The following is a 25,522-nucleotide window of genomic DNA, read 5'->3' as shown; positions in this document are numbered from 1 at the left end:
AAGGTCTTCAAGCAGGTCATTAATAGTGATCTGGCAAATGACCTTATCAACAAAGAGAAGAGACCCTTGAATGGAATTCCCTTGTTTGCCTTTAAGACTCTAATTTTGGGGGCAGCGAGGTGGCGCAGTGGTTAGAGCACCGGCCCTGGCGTCAGGAGGACCCGAGTTCAAATCCGGCCTCAGACACAGAACACTCACTAGCAGTGTGGCTCTGGTGAAGTCACTTCACCCTGATTGCCTCACCAGTGCATTGTGGGTCAGGGAGCACTGGCATATTCATGGCTCTCAGTCTACCCTGCTTCTCGGTGGTAGGGCAGCTCTGCTTGGGTATGGCATTTCTATTGATTAGACTACTCGGGGGACTGCCAAGTTCTGTTCCCCTCCATGGCAAGACTCTTCTCGGCTGAGAAGGCTCCCATTTTCAATGCCGCTTCTTCCCACAGGGGGCTGTCTCTCTGTGTCCATGTCTGCCTCAGTTGTGCCCCAAATGTCTCATACAAACAAATTCTTGACCTGCCAGATGGGGCATCACCCTCCAGCCAAATCCCTGCTTGGCGCCATGGGCAGAAGGCAGGGACGGCAGAAGGAAGACGTTTTCTCCCCACACATAGGAGTCTATTCCACAAAGTGTTCCTGAGCCTGACTGCTTCAACCCCCTCAAGGCTCAGCTATTTAAAGCTTCCAGAAGGGTGGCTAATTTGGTTTTGTTTGGGTTTTGTTGTGGTTGTTATTGTTTGTTTATTTATTTATTTATTAGCCAAAACGGTTTCTTTTCTCAGGCTTAAACCTCATGAATGGATCACAGAGAAGACATATCTTATTTACACATTACAACCCCATCATGTGTGGTGACTTAGGTGGAGGTGGGTGTCAATCAATAAACATTTATTAAATGCCTGTGTGCCAACCACTGCGCTAAGTGCTGGGATACAAAAAGAGGCAAAAACATTCCTGCCCTCATGAAACTCACAATTTAATGGGGTGTGGGGGGAACACAAGCAAATAAATATGTACAAACAAGCTAGGTATGTTGGTGGAGCGGAGGAGAAACTGATTAAAGGAGGGGTGGCACTAGAATGAAGAGGGGTTAGGAAAGGTTTCCTGCAGATGGGATTTTAGTTGGGATATGAAGGAATCCCGAAGGAGGAGATGAAGAAGGAGAACATTCCACCAATGGGGAACAGGCAGCGAAAATGCTCAGAGCCTAGAGATGCAGGACGTGGAGGAGAACCACATTTCCTCTTACACATACAAAGGCCAAAAACGAACACTTCTTTGCTGGCAACCAGTCATTTATAAACTTTTTTTTTTTTTTAGATCAAAGGTTCCTTCTTTTGCAAACTGTTTACACTTTCTAGTAGTCTCTAATACGCCAATTCCATTCGTCTCTAAATTATCAAGTTTCTTTCACGAAGTGGGTGTGTATAGTATGCTATTTGTAGGAAGGAGCTATTTTACCCTTAAATGTCCTTCTTTTTCCATGTTTGTATTTCCCATCCTGTAGGCTCTTCCAGCCTTTCCCACTGAACATTCCATTCTGAAGCTCGTCAGGCCGGAGGAGCCTGTTCTGGCCTTCAGTGGCTCGGGGCATCACGGGATGGCAGGAGTGTGGCTAAGCCTCAGTCGAATGACAAGGAAGCTCATCTCCGTCCGGCCACACTTGTGCCTGCTCCGCTGCACTTCTTACTTTCCTCATTAGCTTTCTGTCTAAGCCAGGGGTCAGCTCTCTACACCTCAAAGGCCACATCCGGCGTTCTGCCTGCTTTTAGGTAGCTTGCAAGCTAGGAATGATCGTAGTTTGCCAAGCCCTGGGCTGGATAATGTAGATAATGTTATATCCACTTTCAGTCTGTAGAGAAACACAGAACAAATCCACATATGCTAAACGATGTTGGGGGGAAAACCGAATTTGCCATTTATATGCCATTTAGGAAACCCTGGACAAAGAGAAATTAGGTACATGAAATCCTCCTGCTCACTGCCTGAGGCCAGTAGTCTCCGGCTTGGTGTGTCCAGTGCTAAGGAGGATAAGGAAAAGTCCCCGTCCCCAAGTGAGAAAGTTGGGTCCACTTCCCTTGCTTCTGAAGCACGTTCATCCGGTCCTCCAGTCCTCCTGAGGTAAAATATTTGTGAAAAGCACTTAGGCCAGTGCCTGGCACATAATAGGCATGACATAAATGCTTATTCCCTTCTCTTCCCTTTCCCCAATGGTGTCACAGGGCACAAGGTGGCTAAGGTTCAGCTTAGTTTTAGATCAGGTTGACACTATAGGAAGGACTTTTACTAGCATGGTTTAGGCCTTAAAATGTGCCACGTGTAAGGTGGTCACAGACACAGATGTGGAAATAAACACACACACAGATACTCCTCAGTGTATCTGACAGACTTAGATTTTTCTAATAGTCAGATTCTATGAGCTTAAGGGAGGAGTCAGCACAATTGGGCAGCTCTCCTCTGAAAAACAACAACAAAACGAACTCCTTAATGATTTTGAAAGGTCTCTTAACTGTATTTGTATAAAGTGTCTTGAAGAGTAATACAGGATCATGCTGGTTTCTATTAGGAATTGGAATTCAGATAGCAAGGAACCAACCATTTAATTGTGGAAGAAAATCTCTGTACTGGTGCAGCCAAAGTCTGCCAGAAATAGTTTATTTACATACAAGCATTCCTGTTCAGAGAGAGCTGATCAGGCAAATTTTCCTCTGCTAATTGGCATTCTCTTTCTCTCAACCAGTTTCCACTTACATTTCACGGTAATACTAAACCAAAAGACAAAATACCATAGCACGGTAAAAGAATGGAATGTAGTTGAAGATTTTTGGATGAACCTGAGCATAGCAACAGTCAGGTTAATGTTGGCCATACTCTTAGAGAAATATCATCCCCAAACCAATGATTCCTTTCGCTGCTTCCCTTTCAATCTGGTCAAAGGTGAACACAGAGAGGAAGTCAGTTCTTTCAATTTAAACAAAGATTCTTCTACCCATCCCTTGGTGACCATAAATAAGACTAAGTCTTAGTTTCAAGAAATCAAAATCCTGAAGACTGATAAGGCCTTTGATATAAGTCAGACCAAGGGCTTTTTAATGCTCACTTTCCCCCAAAATAGTTTATACTTTTTTCACGATTGAAGCTTTAGTTCTCTATGTTTCCATAACTGATTGACCTTGTCACCAAGCAATTTTAGAAGAATAAAATTCAGATAAAAGACAATGCTTACAGCAGCATTCTACCATTTTATGTAAAGAAATCCACACAATTTTTAACTTTGTTGAGATCTATTCCCCTCTTCAAAGAAAGAGGGTTATTTTTTTTTCCCTTTCATTCCAATTTTGATTGCAGTGTTCTGTACGTAGAATATTAGGGTGTATAAGCTATTTCAATTAAGGAAATAATTAAGTTCTGATTTAAAGAAACTGAGGAAGATTTTTTTTTTCTACAATCCTTGTAGTTTGCTGTTGCTCAGAAGCTGGAAGAGAAAGGTCAGCATTGCCCAGGGGGCGGAGGTGGATTACAGTAGATCCATCCCTATGTCCTTCCTGTTCTTTTTGCTCCACATGCCACTGGGAAACAGCCCTAAATGAAAGCACTGAGCCTCTTCTCAAAGCAGACCCAAATGCTTACATCTCTTGGCCATGTTTCTTAACTGACAAATGGTATCAATACTGACTGACTTCTAGCAACCTACACTGCTCACCGATAAAACACAACCTCCCTTTCAGGTATGCAAATTAAATACCAAATTCCCACCCCCCCCTTTTTTGGATAGTGATGGCGTATGACTATGCTATAATAGGGATCCCAAGAATCTCTCACTGCAAATCTCAGTCCAAAGAACATTCTTAAGGCTTGTTGGATTATTTCCACTAAGATGGCCCCCAAAAGTGTCCAGAATAACAGCTGGTCAGAAAACATGACAGAGGAAAGTGGATCTCTGAGCCTATATCTAGCTGTTATTTCTGGCCTCCCTCTTATAAGCTCCCCTTTGCTATCAATTAGTCACCAAGAGTCATCTCTCAAAATTACTCACACCTTCAAGCACAATATGGAACAAGGCTCCTCAAATTCATAACGTTTCTCGTGAATATGAATTTTCTAATGTTGAATAACTCTTACCCTCTGATAATAGGCCTTCTCATACTTCTAATGTTCAAAAGGTTTCTCTCCGGGATGAGATTTTGAATCTTTGATGTTGAATGAGAACTGCCTTCTAGCCAAAGGCCTTCCCACATTAATTATATTCATGATTTCTCGCCAGTATGAATTGTCTGATGTTGAATAAGTGCTACCTTCCATCGAAAGGTTGTGTTACATTCATTACATTCATAAGGTTTCTCACCAGTGTGAATTCTCTGATGGTGAGCAAATACTGTCCTTTGGCTGAAAGCTTTCCCACATTCATTACATTTAAAAGGTTTCTCACTAGTATGAATTCTCTGATGTTGCGTAAGCTGTGCTCTCAAAGTGGAAGGCCTTACCACATTCATTACATTCATGAGGTTTCTCACCAGTATGAATTGTCTGATGTTGAGTAAGTCCTACCTTCTGGCTAAAGGCCTTCCCACATTCACTGCATTTATACAATTTCTCTCCAACATGAATTCTACTATGCTGTTTAAGTAGTGGTCTATGACTGAAGGTCTTCCCACATACTTTACATTTACACAGTTTTTCAACAGTATGAATTCTCTGATGGTGAGTAAGTCCTGTCCTCTGAATGAAAGCCTGACCACATGCATTACATTCATAAGGTTTATCTTCAGTATGAGTTCTTTGATGTTGAGTAAGCTGTGATCTCAATCGGAAGGCCTTCCCACATTGAATACATTGAAAAGATTTCTCACCACTATGAATTGTCTGATGGTTATTAAGTCCTATCCTCTGGCTAAAGGCCTTCCCACATTCATTACATCCATAAGGTTTCTCTCCAGTATGGATTCTCTGATGTTGAGTAAGCCCTATCCTCTGGCTGAAGGCCTTCCCACATTCATTACATTTATAAGGTTTCTCACCAGTATGAATTGTCTGATGTTTAGTAAGCCCAGCTTTCCACCTGAAAGCCTTCCCACATTCATTACATTCATAAGGCTTCTCTCCAGTATGAATTCTATAATGTGTTTTGAGATTTTGATTTTGGCCAAAGGCCTTCCCACATTCATCACATTTAAAAGGTTTCTCACCAGCATGAATTCTCTGATGTTGAATAAGTCCTATCCTCTGAATGAAGGCCTTTCCACATTCATTACATGCATAAGGTTTCTCACCAGTATGAATTCTCTTATGTTGAGTAAGTCCTATCTTCAGGCTAAAGGCCTTCCCACATTCATTACACGTATAAGGTTTCTCACTAGTATGAATTTTCTGATGTTGAATAAACCCTATCCCCTGGCTGAAGGGCTTCCTATATTGAGTACATTTGGAAAGGTTCTCTTCCCCATCATTATTCTTGGGAAATATCTTATTTAAACATATTTTATTACTTTTTTGTAAATCTGAATATGCTCTGAAGCATTTTTTTCTTTGTACAACTGTCACTGAGACTCTTTTTTTTTCTCTGTTGTAGAAGATTGATGACTGGCTCTAGAATGAAGCTTCTGCAATATTTATTATATTCGTGGTACTTCTTTTGAGTCATTTTTACTTGATGAAAATGTTTTTCCTCATCGCTCCATTGTTTCTTTAACCTGCCATCATATTTCCAAGCTTCTTGAAATTTCAAAAAACAAGAACCATCTTTTGGGACTCTTTCCTGAGTTGATTCTTCCAATGAAATACACAATTCCTGGATTGACTCATTGGTTTTGTGATAAGGCCCTTGATCTGAAAGAAATGAAAAATGTAAATATCTTTTGCTTCATGAGCTTTATACACAGTCCTGTCTTCCATGTCTTTCATCAAGAAAAACCATCCCCTATTTTATGCCAAACTGCTACCCAGTTTCCAAGCAGATTTTGTCAAAGAATTCTTACCCTACTGATGTATTTTCTTAAGTTGATCGAATACCAGATTGATAGATGTTAATAGATGTACTTCCTTTTAGATCTATTTGCTCTAGTTTATTCTACTAAACTAGATTTTAAGCCAATATGAGATTATTTTTACAATGATTGCCTTTTCATATAATTCCGAGAACTTGTAACGTCAGTTCCTCTTCACCCCTGCGTTTATTCATTATTTCCTTCAGTATTCTTGGCTTTCTGTTCTTCCATGAGAATTCTTATTGTTTCTTCAAAAATCTATCAAGTATTCCTTTTGTAACCTGACTGAAATAGCTTTAAATCCTGTATCTAGTCTAGGTATGACTAGTGGACCTACAAATAAGACCTACATGTAGTGACAAAATGAAAGAATGATCTGAAGATGCACAATGAACCAAACTAGGTAAACAAAAAATACATAAATCAGAAGAGGATAAGGAAGAAAATACGGTATCTGTTATTTTATTTAATATACAAAATGCTAAGATTGAGTTCTGATCTCATTGGCGCCTCCAGAAGGTGCCTGCAACTAAAGATGTAAAGCTCTATCAATATGTGACTATCCTGTGTGAATGTTGTACACGCATAAACTCCCATTAATTCACAACAAGGTGTTCAGTCAACAGGCTGGGGGTCTTCCCCACATAGTCTTTACGTGATAAGGATACCAATGGATCAGAAGTATCCTAATTTTCCTTCAGGGTCACCACACAATCAGCTCATTTTCTTTTTCAATTTTACATTTCTTTGATTATATCCTTTACTCTGGTTTTGACTCATAGTCAGTTTCTTATTGGTGATATGTCATAGTCAGCTTACATCCACCCAGGGACTCTTTCTTGCTCTCTCAGTGACACTCATTTTTAGTTTATCAAAGACCATGTTATTCCATGATTCAGTCAAATAACACAGGAAGAATACCAGCATTAAAATGATGGGTCTTTGTTTCAAGAGATGGAGTCATCAAACAAACTTTGTGATTACCCAAAGGCAATCCACCTGCCTAATTTTTGGCTTAACTCACAATCTGTGTGCAGTATCTGTTACATATTAAGGCAAAGCAAGGCAAGGCAACAAATATTAAGTGTCCATTATGTGCTAGGCATTGCGCAAAGCACTAGGGATACACAAGAAATGAATACACGCAAGAAGACGGTCCCTGCCCACACGGGTGTAACATCCTAACGAGGGAAGACAACACATAAGGAAACTAAAACTGGGGGGCTGCTAGATGGCACAGTGGATAGAATGCTGGGCTTGGAATCAAGAAGTCCTGAGCTCAAATCCGGCCTCAGACACTTAATAGATGTGTGACCCTGTGCCAGACACTTACCCCCGTTTGCCTCAGTTTCCTCATCTGTAAAATGAGCTGGAGAAAAAAATGGCAAACTACTCCAGTATCTTTGCCAAGAAAACCCCAAATGGGGTCACAAAGAATTGACACGACTAAACAAAGACAAGACAAGCCGGAAGGGGCGGGGGGGGGGGGGGGGGGGGTTACCAAGGGAAGTCACAGCAGCAAAGTCCTTGCTCAGAAGCACAGGCAGGAGGGGAATGCAGCACACACCTGTTTTTGAACACATGCATGTACATCTACATATATACATATGAGTTTGTGTATACATATACCCTTCTGAATGAGATCTGCTTGATCTTGCCTGACAGCCGACATTATTCTTCCTCTTAGATTTCACTGTACGCATGGTAAGGTCAAACTCTTTTAAGTGGTTATTGATCTCATTCGAGAGCCATTCTGGGGTTAAATGTAACCAGCACAACATCATCCACAAATGGAACTGTCTGAAGGGCTTCACCTTCTTCCACTGATACCCTGTGCTCAAGCAGCTACCTCCTTCAGTGAGCACCCGCCTCCCATTTTTGTATCTGGCTTGATCTTAGGAATCAAAGGGTCTTTAAACAAGATTTTCTTTGTTATAATATCTTTAAAGGATTACACAGCTTTCATGTATGCATGGAGATCTTCTAATACAGGCTTTACCATTTTAAAATCGGGGTTGAAGAGCACCAGGAGTAAGAGAAAGAGAGGAGAAGTTAGCAAAATTGATGCCAAACAAAAAGCAAATGAGTGCCAACTGAAACAATCAAACAAAAATGATAAAAGTAATAATGATAATAATAATAATAATAACAATAATGATATGTAGCATTTAAATAGTGCCTACTTTGTGCTAGGCACTTTACAAATATCATCCTAGTCGATCCCAATAGCCCTGGGAAATAGGTGTTATTATTTTCTCCATTTCATAACTGAGAGAACTGAAGCATTATTTGGTCTGGTGTAAATTTCAGATTTTTGCTGGAATAGATATGGGGGAGCTAGGCAGCCTGCTTCTTCAAGGAAGCCATCTTGACTGGAAGACCTTCAACCCCTCATTTTAAATATGAGGAAAGCGAAACCCATGGAAATTCATGAACTTGGGCAAGGTTTCAGATAGTGATCCTTAGAGGTGTTATTTGAACTCATTTCCTCTGACGCTAGAAGCAGTACTCTGTGTTTATGTGTACCACACAATGGGCTCGCTCACCTGAATAGCTGTTTCTTGGGCCACCCCCTTCTGGCATCCAAGGCATACACCTATGCTCTAACTGGTAGATTACATCAGGTTTGGAAACTGTAAGTCCTATTCAATGAAAATAGGAAAGGGCTCAGTATAGAGCACTGACAATACAATCCTTGGCCCTGTCTCTCTCCTCTGTCTCTCTCTGAGGATCAACTGGTAGTCTAGGAAGACTAGGGTGAGGGTAGGAGGGAGCAAACCAGACCCTTTAAGGACATGTTCTACTGTGAGAAAGTACTGGGGGAATGGGTAACAGAACGGACTTAGGCTCAGAAAAAGGATTTGTTCATTTGATCTTGCTAAAAGGCTAGGAACCACTCGTGTATTCATATATATCTGCACTGGGACTTGTTACTTCAAGGATCCTTCTCCTTTAGGGTGCAGGATAATGGGCTCAAGCGCAAAGCACAACCTGTCCCATCAGAACGGGTATCTCACGTATGTATGCAAAACAACAACTAGTCAGCGCTTAGAGAGGATGAGCTGCAGGAGGTAGATTACAGGACCCAGGGCAAAGCCGTCCTCACCCAGGCAGACCAGGTTCCGGTAGTTCTCCAGCATCACCTCCCGGTACAGCTCCTTCTGGGCAGGGGCCAGCCACCCCCACTCCTCTGGGGTGAAGTCCATAGCCACGTCCCTGAATGTCACTGATTCCTAAACACCAAATACAAATTCCTGTTTATACAGGAACCATCTCTCACCAAGATCTAGTGGAAAACCAAAGCTGGCAGGAATGGTACAGACAAGTCCTCCAGATGATTCGAGCTTTGGTGCGTGAGTGTGGAGAAAGTGTTTGAGTTTGTGCTGGATCCTAAGTCAACACCTCAAGCAATAATAACAGTTCATATTTGCATGGGACTTCTCCATAAGTACTAAGCTCACAATGACCTTGTGAAGCAGGCAGTGAAAGCAAGCATTCATCATCCCCAGGAGAGAGCTGACAAAACTGAACTTGGGAAAGGAGGGCAAGACGAAATCCTTGGCACCCTGCATCAAGTCAACATAAAAACAATGGTCCCCAAACCCAGGTTTTCTAAGCCCCAGGACCACACTCTTTATACTCCACCCTTGTGCCTTCTGCAATACTGGCTATATCACTGCCTGAGCACTGATGTAACCCCACCCTAAGGCAAGAAAGAAAAAACTCAGGTACAAAGGACTCGCATGATTTAGCAACCACCATTATACAGGAGAAGTGAGTTTGGTATACAATATTGCAGAAGGTAAAAGATACAGGATTACAGCCAAGAATAACAAGTTATGCTTACAAGTGAAAAAAAAATGGATCTTTAATGAAATACAGAACTTTCAAGCATTTCTGCTGAAAGGAACACAGCTGTGTAGAAACTCTGAAGTTCAAAGACAGGACTTCAGCCAAACATAAAGGAAACATTCATAAGTAACTAAACAAAGAAAAAATAACTGATATAAAGAAAAAAATTAATGAAAACAACCTAAGGCACTAACTTTAAGCAACCTTAAACATTTTCTGTCAGAGCCTGAAAAAAAAAAACAGAAATATAAAGAGAACTTTACAAAGAGAATATTGGAAAACACGGACTCGATAGCCCAATGGAGAATTCTAAATGAAAATCTTAGAGAATATATGTCTCATGAACATTATAGGAAAGGCAATCAAATGCTAGAGCATGAGGAACTCAGTAAAGAAAGGCAGAAATTGAAAACCCATTTTCTAATTTCAAGGTAGTTACCGGATACAGTGCTGGGCCTGGAGTTGGGAAAACCTGAATTCTAATCCAGCCTCAGATACTTCCTAGCTGTGTGACTCTGGGCAAGTCACTTAACCTCTGTTTGTCTCAGTTTCCTCAACTATAAAACGGGGATAATAACAGCACCTACTTTACAGTGTTGTTGTGAGGATCAAATGAGATAATATTTATAAAGCCTTAGCACAATGCCTGGCATATAGTGTATATTATATAAATACTTATTCCCTTCCCTCCCTGAGGCTATAATGTAATTAACATTGCAACCAATAAAGGACATATGAACAAATGATGAAATGGTAAATGAGATTAAAAAATGACCCCCAAAATTATGAGTGGGTCAAAGACCATCACAGAAACAATTCAAAATTACATGAAAAAGAATAAGCACAGGGGAGGAGGCAGAGCCAAGATGATGGAGGGAAAGCAGTGACTTCCTTGAGCTCTCCCCCAAACCCCTCCAAATACTAGTAAAAAATGACTCTAAACAAATTCTAGAGCAGCAGAACGCATAAAAAGACAGAGTGAAATAAATTTCTAACCCAAGACAACCTGGATGGTTGATGGGAAAGATCTGTTATCGGGCTGGGAGAGGAGCGTAATTTAGCACGGGCTGGGCCGGCAAAGACGGGGCCCCAGTAAACCTGGATCAGGCTCCAGGGGACTGAATCACAGGCAGCAGGGGCGGTTTCCAGACTCCTTAACCCACAAAAGCCAAAGACAATTTAGAAGGTCAGTAGGAAAGGTCTGTCGGACCTGGGTGAGAGAGGAGCACAGTACAGCCCTGGTGCAGCTCAAGGGTGGCGGCAGCAACTGCTTCTGGAGATCTCGGCCCACAGATGGTGGGGGATCGAGCGGCTGACCAGAGGGGGATTGCAGGGATCTCTTTGCTGGGGTTGAGGCAGGATTCTCTTGCTTTGCCTGTGCTTGGATCTGGGTTGCAGTTCTGGACGGCAATCCTGGGGCAAGGAAAAGCACTGGCGCGGTGGAGCTTGTGGTGGTGGAGAGGGAATCCTACTCACAGTTCCAAGACAGAAGAGAGTGCTTGTGGTCACTCATAGACCAGAGCACAGGCCAGGAAAGGAGTAAACACCTCACCCTTGATCATACTACCTTGGAAGAACTGAAAGTGTACAGGTCCCTAGAGGAATCTCTGAAAACAGCTGTACAAAACCCCTGAAGCTTGGGACAGTATACCCTCCACACTGGAAGCAGATCCCTACCTTAATAAAGAATTAAAAAGTCAAGTAATTGGTTGGGAACATGAACAAACAGTGCGAAAAAACTCAGACTATAGAATCTTACTTTGGTGACAAAGAAAATCAAAACATAAAACAGAAGAAGACAACAAAGTCAAAGCTCCTATGTCCAAAGCCTCTAAGAAAAATATAAATTGGTCTCAGGCAATGGAAGAGCTCAAAAAGGATTTTGAAAAGCAAGTAAGAGAAGCAGAGGAAAAATTGGGAAGAGAAATGAGAGTGATGCCAGAAAATCATGCAAAAAAAAGTCAACAGATTGTTAAAGGAGACCCAAAAAAATACTGAAGAAAATAACACCTTAAAAAATAAACTAACCCAAATGGCAAAAGAGGTCCAAAAAGCCAATGAGGCGAGAATGCCTTGGTTCTGCTAATTTCACTCTTCATTATTTCGCACAGGTCTTTCCATGTTTTCCTAAGACTAATGAGCTCATCATTTCTTTCTTTTGTGTGTGTGTGCGTGTGTGTGTGTGCGTGCGTGTGTGTGTGTGTGTGTGTGTGTGTGTGTGTGTGTGTGTGTAAGGCAATTGGGGTTAAGTGACTTGCCCAAAGTCACACAGTTAGCGAGTATGAGAGAATGCCTTAAAAAGCAGAATTGGCCAAAGGGAAAAGCAGGTCTGAAAGCTCGCTGAAGAAAATCAAATTTGGCTTAAGAAGGAAATAATACACACACTCAGTTGGGTATAGAAATCTATCTTACCCTACAGGAAAATAGGGGAGAAGGGGAAAAGAGAGGGGGGATGATAGAAGGGAGGGCAGATTGGGGGAGGGGGTAATCAGAAGCAAACACTTCTAAGGAGGGACAGGGTCAAAAGAAAGAATAAAATAAATGGGTGATGGGATAGGATGAAGGGAAATATACTTAGTTTTTCACAACATGACTACTATGGAAGTGTTTTTCTAAGGAGGGACAGGGTCAAAGGAGAGAATAGAATAAATGGGAGTGGGATAGGGTAGAGGGAAATATAGTTAAGTCTTTTACAACATGACTATTATGGAACTGTTTTGCATGACTACACATGTATAACCTATATCGAATTGCTTGCCTTCTCAATGAGGGTGGGTAGGGAGGGAGGAAGGGAGAGAATTTGGAACTCGAAGTTTTAAAAATTAATGTTAAAAATTGTTTTTACATGCAACTGGGAAATAAGATATATAGGCAATGAGGTATAGAAATCTATCCTGCCCCACAGGAAAACAGAAGGGGAAGGGGATAAGAGAAAGGGGGGGGAAAGATAGAAGGGAGGGCAGATTGGGGGAAAGGGTATTCAGAATGCTCGCCCTCTTGGGGTGGGGGAGGGGAAAGATGGGGAGAAAATTTGGAACTCAAAATCTTGTGGAAGTGAATGTTGGAAACTAGAAACAAATTAATTAATAAAAGAAAAGAATAATCACAAGACCACCTATGAAATACTGAGATGTTCTTTCAGGAAAGAGCACGTGCCCACTTACCTGATGGGCCTGTGTGGTCAGGTAGATAAGGGCCATTCTCTTCCCTTCGAAGTTGCTTTCTCTTGGGGAAGAGCTGCGTTTTCAGAGCTGGGGAGAAAGGGGAACTATGAGAGATAAACTGTGGCCCCCCAGACCCAGGCACTGGAAAGCCTCTCACAAGACTCCACTCGGGGAAGTCAGAAGAAGGCTCTCATTATGTAGAAGGCACCATGTTTGGTGCTTCGGAGGTAGACATTAAAAGGCAAGAGTCTCTGCTCTTAGAGAGCTTACATTAATTACACCGGCCAAGATAACATGCACAGAAACGTAAAGAGGAGGCAGCGGGAGTAGGTGGTATTGACAAATGATAAGACTGTGCAGCCTTCCCAGAAAAGGCAGCTGAGTCTTGAAGGTTGATGAGAATTATGAAAACTATAGATGAGCAATGGCTTTCTGGGCAGGGAGGACAGCAGGGGTGGCTGGTGTGAATAGATAGAGGTGAGATGTGGCCTTTGGAGGGCAGTTGGGAGTCCTGATGGACTGGACTCACAAATACAGGTTTTCTTTGTTAAAAGGACATGTGATTTTATTGGTATAGGGACCTCCAGTGCTCAATACAGTGCCTGGCACAGAGTAGGTGCTTAATGTCTATTGATTGATTATTGGTTGATTGGTCTCCCAAAAAAGGAAACCTCAAGGTTACTAGAGCAGAGTTTGATTGATTAAATAATGTGGAATTTACAGTCTTAGAGAGTTGTGTGGGGGCACTGAGAAGTCCTGTGACTTGCCCAGAGTCACACAAGATGTATCAAAGGTCAGACTTGAAGATAGGAAGGAAATAAGTATTTATGAAGCACCTACGAGTGTCAGGTACCATGCTATGCACTTTACAAATGTGATCCCATTTGATCCTCACAACAACCCTGGGAGGCAGGTGCTATTATTACCCCATTTTACAGTTGGGGAAATTAAAGCAGTCAGAGGTGAAGTGACTTGCCCAGGGTCACACATCTAGGAAGTTTCTGAGGCCAGATTTGAACTCAGGTCTTCTTGACTCCAGGTCCAGCATTCTGTCCACTGCTCTACCTCACTACTTTGAACCCAGGACTTCCTTAAACCCAGGCCAGCTTACTACCCACTTCATTATGCTGCCTCTCTAGAACAGCACTTCTCAAACTTTTTCCACTGGTGATCTCTTCAGCATTTCTTAAACTGGGGGTTATGACAAGAACATAAAGGTCATGAAATCTTTTACTGAAATCTTTTGATTGTACATGACTTTCATTTCTTTATACTTTTCATACCCTATCCAATGAACTATCCCTTGTAACAAAGATGGAAAAAGAAAAGAACATTATCAATTGTACATGACAGCATATGCAATATTTCACACCCACAGTATTATACCTCTATGAAGAGGAGAAGGAGATTAATTTTTTCAACTCTTTCCTGGGGGTAAGCTAGGTTATGATGATTACAAAGAATTTAATTTTTGTTTTTGTAATTTCCTATCAAACTTTTGCAGTCTTTATGCATATTGTGTTCTTGGGCCTGCTTAGTTTATATATCTTTTTTTTAAAAATAATATATTTTTTTCCCAATTAGATATAAAAACAATTTTTAACATTCACTTTTTTTTTTTTTGGTGAGGCAATTGGGGTTAAGTGACTTGCCCAGAGTCACACAGCTAGTAAGTGTCAAGTGTCTGAGCTGGAGCTCTACCCACAGCCCCACCTAGCTGCCCCTAAGATTCACTTTTTAAACTTTTGAGTTCCAAATTCTTTTCCTCCCTCCCTCCACTTTCCCCTTAATTTATATATCTTGTTATGATTCTCTGATTTCTTTATATTCATATTTTATAGCACAGTCATATTCTATTATGTTCATGTATAACAATTTGTTTCACCATTTCTCAATCAGTGAGAATCAATTTTGTTTCCAGTTCTTTGCTACTATATAAACCACTACTGTGAATATTTTGCTGTACATGAGACCTCTCTGTCTTTAACCTCCTTGGGGTTCATGTCTACAATTCAGGACAGCAGAAGTCCAGGGTTGCAGGAGAAGATGGCTGGTATCCACAGGAGTAAAAGTTCCATTCAATGTTTATTTGTTAGAACTTGAAGGCCAAAAAGGAATAATCAATGGTACAATTAGCTGGGGACTTGAAGGTGATGAAGATATGACATTTACTGGTGATTTTATCAGGTTCCATGGATTTAATTAACATCTTTATGCTGATGATTGTCAACTCTATCTTTCCTGCTCCAGTCTCTACTGACTGCCATTCCAGTATCTCCAAATGCCTTTCAGACATCTCAAACTGTATGTTCAGGAGACATCTTAAACTCAATGTCTAAAATAGAACTCATATTTCCCCCTAAATTCTCCCAACCTGGTATCGTCCAGGACAACACCATCTTCCCAGTCCCTTAGGTTCACAGCCTAGACTTCTGAGCTTCATATTCTGGCCCCCTCACTCTCTCTCACCCTCCATATCCAATATGGTGCCAAGGCCCATCTATTTCACCTCTCCAGCATCTCTCCAATGTGTCCCTTCTCTTCTCTAACACTGTCCCCGCCCTATCGTGGGCCCTCATCACTTCATTCTTGGGCCATTGCAGTAGCGTGGCCAGCCCCCCAACTCTAGTCCATCCTCCACTCAGCCACCAAAGTGATTTTCCTAAAACACAGGTTCCATCGTGTCATCTCCACCCCCACTCAGTGAACTCCTGTGGCTTCCTATTGCCTCCAGGATCAAATACAAAATGCAGCATTCCAAGCCCTTCACAATCTATCTCCCTCCAACCTTTCCAGTCTTCTTACCCCTTACTCCCTGACACATACTCTTGGATCTAGTGACAACGACCTCCTGGCTGTTCCATGAACAAGACCCTCCATCTCTCTGTCCCCTGGTTGTTCCGAAGCCTGGGATGCTTTTCCTCCTCCACCCCAACTGCTGGCCTCCCTGGCTTCCTTTAAGTCTTAACTAAAATCCCATCTCCTAAAGGGAAGCCTTCCGCAACCCTTCTTAATTGCAGGGCCTTCCCTCGGTTAATTATCTCCTATTTATCTTAAGTATAGCTAGCTTTGTTGGCGTTTGTTTACATGTTAGATTGTTAGCTCCTTGAGGGCAGGAACAGAAGTTGGCCTCTTTTTGTATCCCCAGTGCTTAGCACAATGCCTGACACATAGTAGGTGCTTAATAAATGCTTATTGAAGAATCAATAACATGGACATATTAGTCACTTTTCAAAGCTTAATTACCAAGGGCTCTGCAGAATAGGTGGACCAATGACTGAAAGCTCCCCCAACACTGTATTAGTGTGCTTGCCTTTCGGTGGCTTGTTCAACACTATTTCCATCTTCTTATATCTTTGCCATTTTGCTGGGTTTAACAAACAAGAGATAGAAATGAATCCAAAATATGATGCAAATAATTTCCATTACACAGGTGAAACCTCAGAGTTATTCTGATTTCCATTTTTCTTATTGTTAATGATTTGGAGCAACTTTTCATATGGTTGCAAATAATTCGTGATTCTTTTTGAGAACTGTGTGTTCATATCCCTTGGGCACTTATCTACTGGGGAAAGAATGACCATGGTCTTATACATTTCTGTAAATGTCCAACATGACTTAGAAATCACATTCTTATTCAAGGCAAATGCTTTTGTTCTACAACTGACTTTTCCTTCTTAAACTAGCTGACTTTGTTTTTTAGGTTTTGAGTTTTATGAAATGAAAATTATCCGTAATCATTTTTATTTCTTGTTTGGTTGAGAATTTCTTCCCTGAGCCTTAACTGTGGGAGGTATCCAATCTAGTTATCTTCATATTTGTCTGCTGTTGGACCTGTTATATTCAGGTCATATAACCATATAGAAAGTATTGTGGTATACAGCGTCAAATGTTGTTTGAAAAAAAAGTTTCTGCCCAAACTGCTTTCCAGTTTTCCTCAAAGGTCTTGTCAAACGGGTATTTTATGTTCTTGTGGGCAGTGAGCAATGGGTTGAGTAGCTGAACAACTGTTTCTGCTTCTTCCTTGTCTAGTTTGTTCAACTGATCTACTTTTTCATACTAGCAGCAAAGCGTAGACAGGATTTTTCCTCCTTTTGTAGTTCATTAGCAATTTGTTCACTTTTATTTTCTGAAATTGTGTTGTTTGCAACCTCTGTGTTCTGTTATTTTGGGTATTTTATATTCCTGTAATTACTGTTTATTTAAAATTTTCAGTTTTGCTATGATACAAACACATACTTTACTCTTAAGTCCTCACAAACACACTGAAGATCCACATCTATCTTATAATCCAATGCATATCACATTCCAAATTTTAATTTGTAATTAGGGAAAATCGATCAATGACTCTCCATCAATAGTTATTAGAACTGGACACACACTCCTTTGCAATGTCTTTCTAAAGCAGGCAGCTAGGTGGCATCTGGAATCCAGAAGATGTCTTACCTCAGGATACTTGTTACTCTTTTCACTCTAAGTTTTTGAGATACCACTCTCTCCTGGTTCTCTTCCTCTCTGACTGCTTCTTCTCTGTCTCCTTTGCTGGATCCTCTTCCAGATTATGTCCTCTCCCCATAGGCATTCCACAAGGTGTTCCATCTGTCCTGGGACCTCTTCTCTTTTCCCTGTACACTACTACTTCACTTGGTGATCTCATCAGCGTCCTTGGGCAGTATGGACATTCAGCAAAGACTAGTACCTCTTGGTGTCCACCTGCCACCCAACGCTCACCTATGGTGAGAAGCTATAACCCAGCAAACTGTTTTGGTAGACGGGCTAAATCAGGTTAAGGGTAACCGAGGGGTCTCAAACTCTTCAATGAGTTGGTGGGGTGTCTACCCCAAGCATGTGAAGATATCCCTGGTGGAATAGGCAGATGTGAACAATTTGTTTCAACAGGCCACAAAGGGGGCAGAAGCTGGCACTGTGGAGCACTTAGAGCTTGGTTTGACATTGAAGACGCCAAGGTCATCCATTGAGTCCAGAGTCATTGCCTGTTGTCTCGAATTTTGTCTTGCCACCGGACTTTGATGACTCTGGAAGAGAGAGTGAGGCCAACGACTTTGCACAACTCTGTCTCACTTAAATTCAATTTACGCACAAGTCAAAAGACATCACCCATACCATTTCATCATTTTTACCTAGCTCAAAGTCCTATGGTGATGGGCAAGTGACGAAGCAGCAGGTGCAGATACACTGGAAACTACAGTCACAACCCTGCACACAGGCGGCCCAAGCCATTGGGTCATCTTTTCATTGGACTGAAGCAGCATTGGGATTTGGCCTACGTATCTGAGCTCCACTCCAAATGTTCATATGGACTTATTGTGCCTGGCCTATGGTAAAGCCTTCTGCGTCTGATCAGCCAGTTAGACACACTGTACCTGGACCCCAACATACTGATGTCATTTTGGTCCTCTTTAAGTATGAAGGACAGCAACGATTACCAGCACCCATGGATTTAATTTATCATCTCTATGCTGATAATTTTCAAATTTAACTTTCCTGTTCCAATCTCTCTCCTGCTCTCCAATCTCACATCTCCAACTACATTTCAGACATCTTGAATTGGATGTCCAGTAGACATCTAAAACTCAGTATGTCCAGAATGGAACTCATTATCTTTCCCTCCAAACTCTCCTCCCCTTCCCAATTTCCCTATTGCTGTTGAGGGCAACACCATGCTCCCAGTTCCTCAGGCTCACAACCTAAGAATCATCTTGGACTTTTCGCTCTTTCTCACCACCCTCATATCCAAAATGGTGCCAGGCCTGTTGGTTTAACCTTCACAACATCTCTCCAATACACCTCCTTCTCTCCTCTGACACTGTCCCCACCCTGTTGCAGACCCTCATCACCTCATTCCTGGTCTATTGCAATAGCTGCCTGGGGGCCCGCTTGCCTCAAGTCCCTCCCCACTCCAATTCATTCTCCATTCAGCCGCTGAAGTGATTTTTCTAAAGCACAGGTCTGACCGTGTCATCCCCCTACTAATAAATTCCAGTGGCTCCCTATCACTTTGCTGCCTCCTACCTTTTCAGTCTTCTTAGACCTTACTCCCCAATGCACACTGTTCAATCTAGTGACACTGGCCATCTGGCTGTTCCACAGACAAGACTCCCAGCTGCCGGAATTTTCTCAGGCTGTCCCCCATGCCTGGAATGCTCTCCTCTTCCACTCCAACTGTTAAGGGGATCCTTGAACTTGTCTTTCTGAGTTGCCATATTTTCCAGAAACACTGGACCCAGAGCATGCAGGAGGCCCTGAATGCATCAGGGACAACTCCTGCCCCCCCCCCCCCCAAGCTGATATAATTTGTTGTTTGTGCCCCAAGCTGACTTCCTTATGTATCCTTGGGAGTCAAGACAGGTGCCAGTCAGCCCGCACTTGGCTTGGGACTGGTGTAGATAAGCAAACCATCCTATCTTCATAGACTAGCAGTTCCCAAGGGAAAAGAATGTGGCTTTTGCGATCACCTTTCTCTTCCCCTTCCAGAGGGGTTTTGTCCTTTTCCCACCTTTACTGCTTTTTCCCCCTCCTATGCCACACTCCTTTAGGTGGAGATTTCTGGGGTCTCCTCCTTCCTTTACCCTCCTGTTATAAATATGCAAACTTCTGTCTGGATTGTGAACCCTGGGTTCCATGTGCATGTCCATTTCTCTTGTCACAAACCTAGTTTTCACAGAAGTTTTGTGAAGTTGTGACAGCTACTCCCTGGCTTCCTTTAAGCTCCAACTAAAATCTCACTGTCCACAGGAAGCTTTCCCCAACCCTTCTAAATTCTGGAGCCTTCCTCCATTCATTCATTTCTATTTGTCCTGCAGGTAGCTAACTTTATATATATATATATATAAGTGCCTGGCACATTTTAGGCACCTAATAAATGTTTACTGGTTGATTACTAGCTAAGTGACTTTGGGTAAGTCCCATAATCTTTCTCAGCCTCAGTTTCCTCTTCTGTAAAATGGAGATGACAAAGTGACATAGGGTGTTCCACAAAGCTTAGTACAGTTTTAGTTTAAAACTGTTTTAAGCAAATGACAGCTTTTGAACTTTTAAGCTAAAACTGTTGGTTGGTATAGGATGTTGTCCTTGGTTCCTGAAGAGGACCACAATGGCATCATTATGTCAGACTCAGGTTTCGGTGTGCCCGACTGTGGCTGATCAGACCAATACAATCTCGGCACGTTCTACCACAGCTGGGGCATAAGTAGTCTAAGGTTGTGCATCTCGCATGTCTCTTGAGCTGTTTCAATTCTGCTTTGCTCATAGAGAACAGCACCTTCTCTGAGGTGGGCACGCCATGCTGGGCTGTCCTGTGCCAGGGTCTCTCATGTCACACAATCAATTCCAAAGTTCTTCAGAGAGACCTTGTATTGCTTCTTCTGTGAGCACTCGCCTGAGTGAGTTCTCCATAAAATAGTCTTTTTGGCAAGCTACATTTTGCATTTGAACAACAGGCTTGGGGACACACTGTATAAATATTAGTTATTGTGATTATTAATACTGGACTGATTGAAACTTTGTTGTTATTGTTTAGCCTGACTCTGTGTAACTTCATGGACCATCTCAGGCCGATAATGTCTATGGTGTTTTCTTGGCAAAGATACTAGAGTCTTCTGCCATTTTCTTTATCAAGAGGCAATCACAAGGACATGAAACTTGTGTGAAAATCAGGTTTATTACAAGAGAAATGAACTTGCATGTGGAACCCAGAGTTCACAGTCCATATGGAGTTGGCATATTGATAACACTTGGATAAAGGAAGGAGGAGATACCAGGAAGAGGCATGGCATGGGAGGGGGAAAGGTGCCCTATAGATGGGAAAAGGACAAAACCCCTCCGGAAGGGGAGGAGCAAGGGGACAAAAAGCCACATTCTTTTCCCTTGGGAACTGCTCGACTATGAAGACAGGAGGGCTGGCTTTTATCTACAAAGGATCCCAGTTGCACAAGCATTTTCCCAGGCTGGTGCCTGTCCTGCCTCCCACAGACACACAGGAAATCCAGCTTGGGGTGCAAGCAACAAACTATGTCAGCTGGGGGGTGGAGTGGGGGTGGGGTAGGGTGCTTCATCCTTGACACCTTCAGGGCCTCCTGCAAGCTCTGGGTCCAGTGTTTCTGGAAAATATGGCAACTCAAAAAGACAAGTTCAAGGAACCCCTTCACAATCCTTAACACCTTCTTCAGTGGACTAAGGTAAACAGAGGTTAAGTGACTTGCCTAGGGTCAAACAGCTAGTGTCTGAGGCCAAATTTGAACTCAGGTCTATCTTGAATCCAGGCTCAGCGCTCTACCCACTGAGCACCTGGCTGTCTCCAGTAGCTTTTGAAATTTACTTAGGAGTTCATACAGCACCCACTCCATGGGTCTTTCCTTTTCACATCACACATTTACTTCATCTTCTAGCCACAATTTAGTCCTTCTCCTAAAGTGGTAACATGTTTTCACCAAGTATCTCTAGTTAGATTACTATAATAATAGCTGGCACACATCCCATCCCCCCCAACACCAGCTAGGCAAAGACCCAGAGCATGATTCTGGCTGCATTGCATTAAAGGAAGCTGAGGGCTGCTGGCGGGTAGTTGAAGGCCAGTACTGGCTAGAAGCTGAGCCTGCCAGGTACCCGCTTACTGATGGGGTTACGGGATTCTCACCAGACCCCTAAAAGAAAAGCCCATGTCTGTGGGACATGGACCCCAAGGCCCCTGTGCCCAGAGCTCTGGGGTTTGGGTCCATCCCAGTCAATGATCCTTTTAAGTGCCCTTTCCCAGTGGCCCTCTGGCCCTGCACCTGGCCTCACCCCAGGCTACCTGCCACTCCTTAACCCCATCCAGGCTTCCCACACCCTCATCAAATGCGCAGATTCTAGGAATCCCGCCCTCTTCTACTGGGGACACAATAACCCTTGTCTCTGACTGAAAGAAGGCTTGGGTGCTCCAATTCTTTCAAGGCGTTCTGGGGTTCCCAGCACCCCTAGACCACAACAGATGTTGGTCCCCTGACCAGGAAAACTGCCTGATCCCCTCAAGCCCCTCCAGCCTGGGGTGGGGCCAGGTGCGAGGGTGAAAGGGCGGGTGCCTCGGGCAAACCCAGAGCTCTGGGTGCAGGGGCTGTGGGGTCCAGGTCCCCCAGACACGGGCTTACCACCCTTGGCTCACGCACTCCCCTCCCCAGCTGGCTACACCACTGCCCACAGCCTCGCCTCTACAGCAGGGCCAAGCATCAAGAGCATGCGCAGAGCCCACAGGCCTGCAGAGGGCGCTGCTGAGCACCCCCAACCTCCCCAGCGCTCCCCCCAGCAGAGGGGCAGAGGCGGAACTTCCGGTGCCCCCGGTCCTCCCAGGGTGGGAGGGGCGACCCGCCTCTGCTCGCAGGGTAAGTCTGGCCCCGGGACAAAGAGAGGCTAGAATTCCCCGGGGGGCGGGAGCAAGTCATCCACGGAGCATGCGATTGGCCGCTCCAGCGACCCTCCTACCCACGGTGCTGACCAATGAGCGTCGGAAACCAATTTTCCCCTCCCCCCTCCACTAGAGGTACCCCGCCCTTCCCAGCTAGCACTCACCCCGGCCCGGGAAGCAGGGAGGCGGGTCTCGGACCCTGGCCTTGGGGACAGCGGAGGACGGAGCGGAGGACGGAGCGGAGGACGGAGCGGAGGACGGAGCGGAGGACGGAGCGGAGCCCGGGCGGCCGCAGGCGCCGGAGGAAGGGAGGTGGAGGGGAGAAAGGCCGCCAGCGCGGCCTCCTCCAGTCCTCCGGCTCTCGCTCACCGTGGAGCGGTCCCGATCTGGGGACACGCCTTCGGACCGCCCCCTCCGGGGCCCCGCCCCCGGGTTTCCTTGGTAACCATGGCCCTGGCCGGCAAAGCCTTCGTGCGCATGCGCGGTAGGAAGGACGGGTTTGTTTTGTTTCTCCCCCCCCCCGCAAGAAAGAGGGTTTGGTTTGAAACCTGGACAGTGCGTCGCCAGGCCCGGCGCTCATTTTTCAAAGCATCTAATATAGACTAAATCCCCCGAATTGCTTTTTTCAGCTTTCATTCCTCTTTCTGAGGACCATAAGAGCGCCCCCTCCCGGGGCTGTTGGGAGGCTCCAGCGGGGCTTGTCAAAAGCCCTGGGCACACAGTAGGTGCTTTGCAGATGCTTCCCCGTTCCCTTCGCCGTCCCTGGATGACCGTCCGCGGAATGCCATCCCTCTCCCCCTCCTCCTCCGGCCCCTCGTCTCTGTCCTCCCGGTGTGCCCCAGCCCTCTCCATCCGCCCTCCCTGCTTGCCCAGCGGTGACGGGGTGGGCTCGTGGGGATCGCGATCCCCTCCACGCCTCTCGGAGCGCCAGCCCTGCCCTCCGTCTGCCTCTGGCGTGTCACCTGAGCCGTCCACGGGCGCCCCCAGCCCGACCCCGTGACTGCGGAGGGCCCCCCCCCCCCGCTGGCTGCTGTCACTCAATTAGAGCTGGGCCGGGGAGCCGGGGTGTAAAGATCAGGTTGGTGTTAGCTGGCCGGGGGCGAGGGTGCCGCCCACCGTGAGAGGCTGCTGTCCAGCGGCGGAGGGTGGACCATTGGTGATTTTCATCCGGACCGGGACAGTGGAGACGTCCACCTTTCTGTCCGCTGTCAGAATAGCTAGCGTAGGTGAAGAGAGACGCTAGGGACTGGTGGAGTGTTGCAGAAACGGTTGAGGGATGTTTAGTTCTCATCCAGGGTATAAGAGGGTGCGCTTCCATGCTTATTTGGGAAAATGCTTGTTTCCCCACAGAGTTCATTTTGATTTTAATTACTCTGAGCGCAACGAGGACAGAATGCGAAATTGGTACGTGAAATGATTTTTCCGTGTAAGGTAAATTCAGAAGTTCATTCAACTGGATTAATGTCATCCGACTAGCAAAAAGTTTTGTTTTGGGTCTGTGTTTTAAATCTGTATTGTTTTCTGTTAGTATTATGCCTGTAATTCCTTGGATTATAATTCTGGGAAGCCGTTGTACAGGAAATGCTGTTATTTTAACTGTTACTCCCACAAGTCGTTGGCAGAGTGCCTTTCTGGTTAAGGTCATCTTTCATATTCAAATACATAAGCTCTGGTTGGGCAAAGTTGACTTGTTACCTTAGGAAGTCTCACTGTCAATGGGACATTGCTAAACTCTGAATTTTTTGATGCAGGTAAGATCAATATGGGGAGAAAAAGGGAGCTACTTGGAAAAAGCATGTAAGTATTTTATGAATTCCATCCTGAGAACAGAAACAATTACCTCACTCAGGTACAAATCCCTCGCTCAATACACTCATAGCCACGGTAGGAGATGATTTTAAGTTTACTTACAATACAGAAATGATTCATGTATTGTCTGACTAGTGATTGTGAAAATTTTGAAACTGCATTTAGAGTATTACATATTGAAGTAATATCATTGAGTCAACTTAGCATTAGCCAATGGTCCTCTGTTTAAAAGATATTATTTCTACTTTAGGGGTTTAAATGTAATAGTAGCCAGTTTTGTTTTTTTTAAATGAGTATATCTTACTCTAAATTGTAAGCAGTGAAATTTGCTGGTAAAATGGAATATTTTGGGATGGTGTTTTGATTTGTTCTGATTTTTAAATTCAAGTATAATTATTTGATTGTTAAGTTGATACTCCACTCCACCATTTGAGGGAAAAGCCAAGAGATGCTCAGAGACTGTCTTCTGGAAATCACTATGGGTAGATATAAATGTTTGGTAAGATTGAGAAAACAGCCTTATGACTGAAATGGCAGGATTCTCTAAACTCAGTTTTCCCATTCTGCTATTTTCTTTCTGAACGGGCAAGTTTCTCATCTTGTTGATTCTGAGCCTGGCTATGATACCCTATGAATAACGTAGAACTTTTTTGCATGATTGTTCCGAAAAGGTATCTGTGTCTTATACCTGATACTTGACAGAGCTAGAGTTTTTTTCTGGTATACTTATAAGTCACTCTCTAACTTTAGTCTTAGATCTAAGGGAAGGGTCTTGACTTGATATTTTTACAACCTTGTTCGTCATCCTCCTTTCATAGCATATTTCTCTCCCCACAGCCAGAAAACTAAAAAAGTTTTTATAAATGAATCTTATTGCTACAATCAGCATCTCTGAGCTACTATAATGAGATGAAAGTATACAGGACCTTATTGTTTTCGTTTTTATTGTTCTGAATTTCTGACCATTACTTGTTTCAACTTCCTTCTCTAAGAGGCTAGAGGAAGTCAGTACTTAGACTTGCCATCTGCTTACTTATTGGTTTAATTAGTTATATATCCATGTATGAGATTATATCCATAAAGCATCACATCTGTTCTGAGTGATATGTGGATAAAATACATCCTTAAGACGGGGATATTAAAAACCTAAAATCTTTAATTTTAATGGATTAGCAAACTGCAGTTTGAGAAAAACCAATAAGATTAAACTGTTTATGTATGTGATTGACTTCTAGATGTTTCCATTGGATATATAAAATATACTTAAAGGACTTCTGATAACTATCATTGTTTTTAATAACCTGATAAATTGTGCC

At 43.5% G+C, this 25,522-nt stretch overlaps 1 pseudogene; it reads right to left on the bottom strand.

Annotated features, from left to right (window-relative positions):
• The window catches only part of LOC114031192, a 76,621-nt pseudogene extending 53,967 nt beyond the window's left edge, over window positions 1-22,654 (bottom strand).
• Window positions 22,655-25,522: the final 2,868 nt, after the last annotated feature.

This window comes from Vombatus ursinus, unplaced genomic scaffold (assembly GCF_900497805.2).
Source record: "Vombatus ursinus unplaced genomic scaffold, bare-nosed wombat genome assembly UNPS02015098.1, whole genome shotgun sequence".
Taxonomy (NCBI): domain Eukaryota; kingdom Metazoa; phylum Chordata; class Mammalia; order Diprotodontia; family Vombatidae; genus Vombatus; species Vombatus ursinus.
This window is presented reverse-complemented; position numbering and strand designations above follow the sequence as displayed.